This window comes from Periplaneta americana, chromosome 6 (assembly GCF_040183065.1).
Source record: "Periplaneta americana isolate PAMFEO1 chromosome 6, P.americana_PAMFEO1_priV1, whole genome shotgun sequence".
NCBI classification, from domain to species: domain Eukaryota; kingdom Metazoa; phylum Arthropoda; class Insecta; order Blattodea; family Blattidae; genus Periplaneta; species Periplaneta americana.
The window spans coordinates 119,308,198-119,319,922 of NC_091122.1; the positions used below are offsets into that span (position 1 = coordinate 119,308,198).

The 11,725-nt window shown below is 35.1% G+C and overlaps 1 pseudogene; it reads left to right on the plus strand.

The window, feature by feature from the left end:
- Positions 1-7,285: 7,285 nt before the first annotated feature.
- On the plus strand, positions 7,286-8,734 carry LOC138702228 (ribonuclease H2 subunit A-like; annotated as a pseudogene).
- Positions 8,735-11,725: the final 2,991 nt, after the last annotated feature.

The following is an 11,725-nucleotide window of genomic DNA, read 5'->3' on the forward strand; positions in this document are numbered from 1 at the left end:
ATCATTCATCAGTTGAGCTATATGTATAATAGAAAACAAGTAAGTTAATTAAATTTAAGGCATAAACAATTCAACCAGTTGTGATATACAGAAATTGATAATATATATCATGCGAACTACTTCAAATTACAAACACAAACAATTTATCAATAGAGCTACACAGATTACTATTCAATTTAAACTCTAAAGCATATACAATTCATCGGCCAAAACTATACAAACATATACAATACAAAGTAAGTAGATTAATTGAATTTACAAGCATACTTTCATTAAGCTATACAAATTTGTGCAATTAATATCAAGTAGATTCATTCAATTTATAATCATAAACAATTCATCAGTTCAGCTATACAGACTACTATACAATTTACAGCGTATACAAAATTCATCAATTGAGCTATACACACTACCATTCGATTTACAGCATATATAATACATCAGTAGAGCTATACAGACTAGTGTTCATTTTAAAAGCATATACAATTCATCAGCCAAACTATACAAAGACAAAAACATACATACATATACAATCAAACTATACAAACGTATACAATAATATTATAAATGCAATGTATGTGTGCGCATTTATAACAATACTTACTTACTTACTTACTTTTAAGGAACCCGGAGATTCATTGCCGCCCTCACATAAGCCCGCCATTGGTCCCTATCCTGAGCAAAATTAATCCATTCTCTATCATCATATACCACCTCCCTTAAATCCATTTTAATATTATCTTCCCATCTACGTCTCGGCCTCCCTAAAGGTCTTTTTCCCTCCAGCCTCCCAACTTACACTCTATATGCATTTCTGGATTCGCCCGTACGTGCTACATGCCCTGCCCATCTCAAACGTCTGGATTTAATGTTCCTAATTATGTCAGGTGAAGAATACAATGCGTGCAGTTCTGTGTTGTGTAACTTTCTCCATTATCCTGTAACTTCATCCCTCTTAGCCCCAAATATTTTCCTAAGCACCTTATTCTCAAACACCCTTAACCTATGTTCCTCTCTCAAAGTGAGAGTCCAAGTTTCACAACCATACAGAACAACCGGTAATATAACTGTTTTATAACTTCTAACTTTCAGATTTTTCGACAGCAGACTGGATGATAAAAGTTTCTCAACCGAATAATAACAGGCATTTCCCATATTTATTCTGTGTTTAATTTCCTCCGGAGTATCATTTATATTTGTTACTGTTGCTCCCAGATATTTGAACTTCTCCACCTCTTCAAAAGATAAATCTCCAATTTTTATATTTCCATTTCGTACAATATTCTGGTCACGAGATAAAATCATATACTTTGTCTTTTCGGGATTTACTTCCAAACCTATCTCTTTACTTGCTTCCAGTAAAATTCTCGTGTTTTCCCTAATCGTTTGTGGATTTTCTCCTAACATATTCACGTCATCCGCATAGACAAGCAGCTGATGTAACCCGTTCAATTCAATAAACATAGTGTGGGAGTAATACAACAGTCATAGTAAAAGAAAAAAGTCGTCTAGGAACTCTGCCATAGTTGAGTGATTCAGAATAATAATAATAATAATAATAATAATAATAATAATAATAATAATAATAATAATAATAATAATATTAACAATAATTCAATTTGAACTGTTATGTGTTATCATCATCCTTGTGACGCTTTTGAATCCACACGACTTACATAAGTCCGTAGTCATGTTATTATCATAGACAAAAGCCATTTCTTAACGTAACGTAGGACAAAGGACGTAAGTACTGCTTTTATGGAAAGGAGAGAAATTATCACCTTTCAACCTAAATAGAACGGAAGTTGTATTTGTATTTGTGCCGACAGTATGTCACAGGAGGATAAAGATGTCTAATGAGATTTAGTAGTAACAAGTGTTCTTTGCAATCGAAATGGCAGAGTTTCGGTTAGCATTAGGGAGGACGGGAATTTTTAACGTCAAATTCTTGAAATGGTTCGACGAATTTTTTTAACAAGCGTGCATTTTGTTTGCCGGAAATTCCGTATCTTGAATTGGATTACGTAATTGGGTGTTCAATGCATTTAAAAATGCATCTACAACAATAGGTGTTATGCAAGTGTGATTGTTCGGCAAAATTGCATTGGTGTCACTGAAGGACGGACTACCTGCATTACCTTGTTCCCACACTTTCACAAAGTCGCGATTATCTAATCTAGAATGTGCGAACGACCTTGGGTCAATGCCCCGAAACATTGAGCCTTACATGAGGGCATAAACATAGTGTGGGAGTAATTCAACAACAGCAGTCATAGTGAAAGAAAAAAGTCGTCTAGGAACTCTGCCGTAGTTGAGTGATTCAGAATGGACTCCTGGAGAAAAGTGGTCTGGAGTGGGACTAACAGGGATGATCTGTGGAGGGAGAAGTTAACTTTACAAATCTTGCAGGTATAGCACGTAGTGCTGTGTATAACACGAATTGAAGTTACCTTTTCTTCTACAGCTGTTTGGACTTCCGGTTGACACTTAAAATTTATTTATCTGGATGCTTCTATTACTTGCGGACTATTGTATAGCTCAGCTGATGAATTGTTTATGATTATAAATTGAATTAATCTACTTGATATGCATTGTACAAATTTGTGTAGCTTAATGAAAGTGTGTTTGTAAATTTAATTAATCTGTTTACTTTGTATTGTATAGGCTTATGTTTGTATAGTTTGGCTGATGGATTGTTGTATGCTTTAAATTGAATAGTAATCTGTATAGGTCTATTGATGAATTGTTTACGGTTGTAATTTGAAGTAATTTGCATGATATGTATTATCAATTTCTGTATAGCTCAACTGATTGAATTGTTTATGCCTCAAATTAAATCAACTTACTTGCTATGTATTATATTTTATAACTCAACTGATGAATAATCGTTTGGGGTTTTAAATTTAATAATTTGATTGGCTATGTGCTGTATATTTTTAGTAGAGCCATCGATGTAGCTCAGTCGGCAGACTCGCTGGCCTGTTGATCCGGAGCTGCGCTCGGGCTTGGGTTAGATCCCCCGTTTGGTCCCATTGATTGGTTTCTTCCGAGGTTTTCCCCAGCCGTGGGACTGTTGCCGGGTGGTCTATGGCGAGTTCTCGGCAATACTTCATTTCATCCCCGTTTGGTCTGATTATCTCGTTGGGTTTTTTCCGAGGTTTTCCCCCAACCATAAGGCAAATGCCAGGTAATCTTTTGGCGAATCCTCGGGCCTCACCTCATCTCACTCCATCTCGCCAAAAATTTTTAGAAAATAGTAGAAAATTGCAAAATTATAAAAACTGTAAAAATTGCAATTGTAATCTTGTAAAATTTTTACTTGTTCCACATCTTAAAGCTTCATTGCTAATGTAAGATCTATGGAATATAATGAAATGAACATGCATAATAATAATAATAATAATAATAATAATAATAATAATATTAATACAGTAGTAATAATAATGATAATAATAATAATAATCAGGCTTAGGATCCGAGACAACTTAAGAATGAAGTGAAGTTAACAGTGCGACGAAATTGTAGATGGAGTGAGGTAGTGCGTTGAATTTTGTTTATCTGTTCATTAGTGTACAATCCGGTTCGTGATCAGGGTTCAGTATTCTTCTGTTTCTGCCTACGAAACGAGCTCAGGCCATCACAGTGAATTTTCAATTCATAGTGAACAGTTTTTTTTTTCGAACTAGTTGCAAGTATCTACTATGTGGTTGTTCATTGTAACGCTAACGACTTCAATGTCGCCGAGGGACATGAAATCTTGTGAGGTATGTATCTTACTTCATTTTCTACAGTCACTAGATTACTTGCAGCTAGCTAACTCGCTTATCCCCACCAGGAGGTTCTTACTCTGCGCTGCGGCGCACGCATCCATTTGGTTCCACCAAACAACGAATGACATATTTGAATATTTCAAGATTATATGCAAAAGCTAAAACTAGATTTTATTCTTCTTTACTCTCAGGGATTAGCTTGCAGCCTGTTCCGTCTTTACTCCAGCCATCTTTTTCTAGGTATTCCCACTTCTCGTCTTCCGTCTGGTTTATATTTTGGTATATGTTTTACTATTGTCATTTTACATTCTTCCAATATGTTGTAACCATTGTTGTTTGTTTTCCTGTGTACGATTATTAATGGTAAAATATTTAGTTCTGTTCTTAATCTTCATTTCTTATTTCGTCCAGTAATGTGCAACCTTTTATCTTTCTTAAAAACTTCATCTCTGCAGTTCGTATCAGTTCTTTCTTGGTTAAAGTCCATGATTCGCTTCCATAGGTTAGAACAGATGTGGCCATTACTTTATAAAACTTCAGTTTTGTTTCATGTCTTGTTGTATTTTTAAAGTTCTCTGAATTGTACCAGACATCATTTGGAATTTATTAAGTTTATCTACATGTTTTTCTCGTTCATAACTTATATCAGAACCTAAGAAGTTAAAATCAGATACGTGTTCAATTATATTTTCATTTATAATTATCTTAGAACGTATTGGATATCTGCCTCTAAAGGCATGACTTCAGTTTTCTTGTAAGAAATTTTAAAATTATATTTTCACATAATAGGCTTAAGAGATGTATTGCATGTTGCAGATCATTTTCACTTTCTTGTATAATAACCTGGTTATCTGCAAATATTAAAGTGTTTATACATTAAATTTATTTCTGGGATGTAGTTTAATAGTTTAAATTGCATGCCTAAAAACAAAATGTATAGGAAAGATTAGTTAAATTACAGAGAGATTGTACAATCAAAAATTTCGTCAAGATTATAAAAGGAATTTAAAATTAATCAATTAGAGATGTAACATTTGAGAGTAGCTCTGCTTAAATTAAAAATATGTGATGCAAATTTATTTGCAACCTTCAATGACATTTGACTAAACTTTCTTTTTTTGGGCTTTATTCCTGGATTTACTTTTTTTTTTTCATTGTCTTACAGTGTCGTCTATATATAGGCCTACTGTATGTTAGAGTGGATAATAAAGTACACCCTTATCTCAAACTCAGTTAATTTTTATTTGTTCTGTTCTTTTTTCCGGTATTAATTATAATTCCTGTGTTCCGATATAAACTTTATATTACTTTTATTAAATGTAAGGTGTATCTTGACAGGACCTTGCCTTTCTAAATCAATTTTGTTCATCAAGTAGTAAACTATAGTCGCGACGCTGTTATTCCCGGCGTGACTCCTCCTATTTGCTTACGTCTCAGGAAGTGAAGGCTCTATAAAGTCTAGGTAGGTAGTATCGTTCGCCATTTTTGTTCTTTCGTTGCTGAGCTACCATACGAGGAATCATTATCATGTCGTAGCGCCTATGATAATAAATCAAACGCACGTAATTCAGGAAATAATTTAGCGGCAAATAACGTCTTCGTGTGCTTTCTACGAACGCCAACGAAAGAGCCAAAATGGTGGGCGATTATATTAAGTATTTATCGAGCCTTAAGAAATGAATAACGTCTCCATCAGCGAATCACAAGACGCATACGTTTAAATGTAGCCGACCTGCAACGCGATTGGTAGCCGGAAATTAGAGCGACGGTAGTTTAGATTTTAGTATCGCTGTCAATTTATTAAGTACGGTATGCTTAATTCACAACAATATGCAAATATTTAATGAGTAGAAAATGTTTATGAGCCTAAATTATGGGAGATATTTTGGGGATTCGGCGAAAATTAAATGTGAACTTCAAGGAATCCATTTTGAATCTTGCGTACACTACTTTTAACATTTCAATATAAGTAATTGATTAACTAGCGGACTTACCCGTGTTAATTATGTAAGTCTGTGCGGCTTACAGCTGTTTCGGTGCTTCATCACACCATCCTCAGAGCCTACTAGATCTCGGCGTCATCTCGAACTTCTCTACCTGTTATGTGGGTGCGTTTGATTGTTGAAAGGTGTTGAAAAGTGGAGTCAAATAGTGTGTGTGTACTGAAATTGATCTGTGTGTTGAGAATTTGATCGGAGTCTGTTTTAGTGTGTTTGAAACAGCTGTAAGCCTCACAGACTTACATAATTAACACGAGTAAGTCCGCTAGTTAATCAATTACTTTTAAGAAATCCGTTACACTCAAAAGATTGGAAAATTCTGCGCTATGAAATTGCTGTGACGCGCGATCGGAAGACCACTGGGTCTCCACCTAACACAACAGGGATGTGATGACATTTGAAGTTAGTGATTCTAGATAGTATTGGAACTTTTCTGCCGCTGCCTTTAAACAATACGAAAGTCATGTTTTAACGATTTGCGCATACCATGGCCGAACACCACTTTTGAAGGGGTTTTAAATAAATACCAATCTCGTGCTCTTCTGTTTTCACTATTTGTTTAATCGATTGCTTTAGCTTTTGTTCCCGAGTTGCTGCAAGCAGTCGCATAAAATAAAAATGCTGTCAATTCATTCCATTGTTCTGTACATCACACGCACTGTAGCAAACTTATTTTCTCTGAGTAATGTTGGTAATGCTAGAGGCAACAGTGTGGGGATTACGCATGGAAAAAAAAATAATTTTGGATAGTTGCCACCGAGGCCGCCATTTCACACTCACTTTCGACGAAATTCTCTTTTCATTGTTACAGGCGAATTCCAGGCCTGCACTGACCGATTTGAAACGATCGAACACACATACGCACGCTTGCCAACATACCAAACTATGTTACGCTTTCGTGAATCATGAAACTGGAACACAGTGACCCAGAGAATTGTGCAGTGTTGCCATAACAACGTTGCTCTGGCAAAGTAAATACTCTGAGCTTACTGGCCTATTAAAGGTCAATTTCTGTTTGTTCTGCAAACACACTGCTCCACAGGTTCGCGACCTCGCCATCTATCGCAACAACAATCAAGTGCTTGGAACACACAACTTGCGGGCTTATGGACAGTAGCTCCTGGTTGCCTAGATTTCAGGCGCGTTACTATCGTTTGGTAAACATCACGCTGTCTCAAAAACAAACTACCGCATCTCTATTACTGCAGTCCAAGTCTGGACTCAGACGCTGCTTTACGGAGTTTTATTTGGCATAATTATCTTCCCATTTTTCCTGTTGTAGCTATATCCATGTAATTCATGGGTAGCACAGTCGATAGAGTATTCATGTGCTGAGCAAAGGGTCCTGGGATCGATACCCGGCCCCGGAACAATTTTGAAAGTGGCGGGATTTGTAAGAATTGTTTTTGAAGCGTTTGTGATCTAACCTAAATCTGTGAGTATGGAGGAGGAAAACGTTAAAATTACATCAGCTGAAGATATAGAAACATATTTTGTGAAAAGCGATAATCTCAAAATCTTATGGTATTCTCAAATATACCGAAATCATGTTTTGATGAACCTTGTCTTTTAGGAGTTGATGAAGCAGGAAGAGGCCCAGTGTTAGATCCTATGATGTAGCCTATGTTATATGGTACTGCCCATTAAATAAAGCCGAAATTTTCAAAGAAGTTGGTTGTGCAGTTTCTAAAAGTCTTACAGAAGAAAAGAGGGAAATCATATTTGAAAAATTGTGTAATGAACAAGAATCTGTTGGATGGGCTATTGAAGCAATCTCACCCAACAACATCTGCAATAGCATGTTTCGAAGACAAAAGCATTCACAGAATCAAGTAGCACAAGATGCAACTGTGAAACTGATAACAAAAGCTAAGGAATCTGGCATAAATATTAGTGAAGTGTATATTGGCACAGTTGGAATGCCAGAGAAGTATCAGGAAAAACTTTCAGCGATATTTCCAGAATTTAAGATAACAGTCGCAAAGAAAGCCGATGCAATTTACCCTGTTGTGAGTGCAGCAAGTATCTGTGCCACAGTTTCCGGAGACAGAGCCTTGAAAATATGGACATTTCAAGAAGGCATTGAAGCAACATATGAAGATTTGGAAGTGGTTACCCTAACGGTAAAGGATGTGATGTATTTCATACACAATTGCCTCTTTGTTACATAAATGGGATATAGAATAGGAAAATAAAGTAGACAACAAACACACATTCTAAGTATACAGAAAACCCACAACAACACACATACACAACACATCCAACCACCCCACACAACACAAACAAGCTGCATTCCGAACAGTGGTACACAGACTACTCAACATACTAATGAACCAACAGGATTACAACGAAGAACTAAACACAATCAGATACATAGCACAAGAAAACGGATACAACCCTAACATAATAGACAACATAATACGTAAGACAAAACAAAACCACAAAAAACAGAAGAATACAACACAAACACAAGAACACAAAAAATACATCACACTAACATAGGAAAACAAAAACACATAAAATTGCAACCTCAGTCAAGAAATTAAACTACAACAACGCATACAACACAAACAAACAAATACAACCACACAGGCGTATACAAACTCAAAGGTAACACCTGCAACAACTTCTACATAGAACAGACAGGCAGATCATTTCAAACACGTTACAAAGAACACATCACAGCCATAACAAAATTACAAAACACCTCCACATATGCAGAACACATCACAAATGCCAATCACACCTACAGAGACATCAACACAGACATGGAAATACTGCACATCTAAGCAAAAAGCCAGAAACTCAACGCACTAGAACAATATGAAATATACAGACACACGAAAACACACCCCAACGATATTCTCAAAACACAACTTAATTTCAAAACACATACACTCTTTGACTCTACACTACGAACGCACCCTCACAGGAAACAAGAGGCGCCAAGACCAACAACGAGCAGTTCCGAAGATGACCGAAAATATGTCGAAACATGTTAACAAGGTATGTTAAAATTTGACACAAGAAAGGTCTTATCATACTTATTCCGAAAATAAAGTATTAATTTAATTATAAGTGTCATTGATAAATAAATGGACGGTGTTTTACAAAAAAAACAGTCTGGACTCAGTAGATGCTTTACGGAGTTTGATTTGGCATAATTATCTTCCCATTTTTGCACTTGTAGGTACATGCATTTTCTCTCGTTTGCAATTATATTCATCCAATACTGCACACAGCTGCCATTTAGCTCCCGTGATACTAAGATATGCTACTGGAGCTAAATGACTTGTGAGCAGTATGGCATAAATATAAATACAAACAAGACGAAGACTGGTTATCGGAAGGAAAATAAAGAACGTAAACGTGCGAATTCGAAATGAGATAGTAGATCAAGTGGATAGCGCTAAGTAGTTAGTGTGTAGCTGCTATAAGAAGTGCGAGTGCAGTAACACAATTTTATCTCGAAGAGAGGATAAATGTTCACTTTTTTTTCGGTCCCATGTTGACAGTACTGAGCACTATCACACCATACTTAGGACTGACTGGTAAACAACCCTTAGTGAAGGTGTAGAAACATGATCTTGTGTTCAATGCAGTTTAAGTAACAGAAACGTACGATGGCGCCACTGTGCCAATAATTTTTTGGCGATTCTAATAATGTATTTTAATTTCTAGATAGGTTGTTTATCGTGTCATTGAATAATTTTGTAATTAAAATCGTTTAACTACGTTATCTTTGCCCATATATATAAACTGCATTTTCAGTTGTCTTAAATTAAACCCAGTACTACAACAAAATGGGGTGTGCTAATTGTTTTGAAGTCAGGGTACGTCATGTATTCAATGATGAATAAGAAATGTTGATTGCATTTCCAGACGACCCAGGCACAAGGCCTTTTGTTTATTTATTTATTCATTTTTTTTGTTATTTACTTGTTTATTTATTTATGTATTTATTTATGTATTTATTTATGTACTTATTTATTTATTTATTTATTTATTTATTTATGTACTTATTTATTTATTTATGTATTTATTTATTTATGCATTTATTTATTTATGCATTTATTTATTTATGTATTTATTTATTTATTTATTTATGTATTTACTTACTTACTTATTGACTTATTTATTGTGGTGGAGTTAACTCTTTGAGGCCTTCTCTCCCACTCAGCCAGAAAAAGAAAAGAATATCGTTGTTGTTCCTGCAATAACTCCTATGGGACATTTATCGATTTTGAGATTTTTGCTCTATTAAATAACTTAAATAATGATACAGCAAATAATAAAATCTCCTATATGTAATTATATTTCTTTGTTTGGAAAATTTACAGTCTCCTATATACGGATGCCATAGGATGAATAAATGTTTTTTTCTTCCTACTGAAAAATTTTATATTTTGCACATACGAGTTATTGCTTTCCCTTGTCTTAGGCCCAATTGTATAAAACTCCCTGACTAAAGATCAACTTTGATCGAAGATCGGAATGTGAACCGAGTTCAGACACTACTTCTATTGTATAAAACTTTTCTGCGATCGAATTACCTAGGTTCAAATGCAATCTAAGTTCACGTGAAAAGGACTTGGCAACATCGCATAAACAGGTTTGTTCAGTGTTGCCAATTTAGCGACTTTAACTCTTTTTCGACGACAATTTCTTTTAACTTTTATATTGCTTAAATAGGGATTTAGCGACCTTTTTAGCACCTCATAGTGAGAAAATTTAATCTTTCTTTGTTGATAATAAGAAATCTAGCGACTTTCAAACTACTTTTTGGCGACTTTCCGCACACTCTGTTGGAGACACTGGTTTGTGTTGTGCATTGTAAATAATGGCGAACAATAAGAAGAAGATTGACCGTTCTCCAAATTGTTATGTTATGGTGTTTGATACTGCTAAACATAATAAAGCTTTATAAAACGACAATTTTCGTTTAGTAATACAGTTAATTGAAAATTTATGAATATACCTATCATTCCATGAATAATTAGTGGTTGTTATAAACATAATATAATTATAGGTTATTTTATTTGATACTGCTGAACACGAGAACTTCTTATAAAATATAAGAATGTTTGTATATTAAGGCAACAAATTGAAAAAAATATATATATAAATGTATCTACCATATATATTAATAATAATGGTTATTCTTTTTGCACAATCTGCCACTCGTATACATCAAACAGAAAAGAAATAACTGAACTTGGATCATCTAACTTAATCGGAGAAATTTCTTCAGTCAGAGCTGACTTTAGTTTAAGATAAATTAATCTCAGATTAGACTTTATACCCATACAACACAAAATTCCAAGTTCAGCTAGAACGAGGATCAGTCTAACCTCTGATCTAAGATTAAATGGTTTTATACGATCGGCCCTTAGTGTTATTCTTTTCTTGTATTTTATGTAATTTATGTTTTCTGCTTTTTTTCTAACTAGAGGGCAATGTTCCTACTCCCTGTATTTTCGCGTGTTCGAGACTAACTGCAAGCGAGATTTTGATTGATTGGCTCTTTTGAGTGGGTAACGGTCCTTTTGTTCTTGATTTTTCTCTCATGTTTTCCTGATCGCGACTTCGGAGATCGAGAACTTGGCTACGAGCGTCGGTTGGTTGTGCATTGGATTGGAGGCGTGATCGACTGGCAGTGAACGCGCGTCTTGCATCGTAGTAAGAAGACCTGGTCCACACGCTGGTAGTGATAATTTTGTCATGCCGTGTGGATTGCATGAGTACATTTTCTATGCATAGAGTTGCTGTTTTGTATTTTATATGTGTTATTTTCTACCGTCATTGTGTACAGATTTTGTCAGTAGCGTGCATCCTCCGACTGAAATTGTGAGAAAGTTGATTAACCTTATTTTCTGTTCTAATTTGTGAATTAAGACATATACTCGGAGACGAACATGATTATGTTCCACGATTAGACAATCTGGTTTTGTGTGA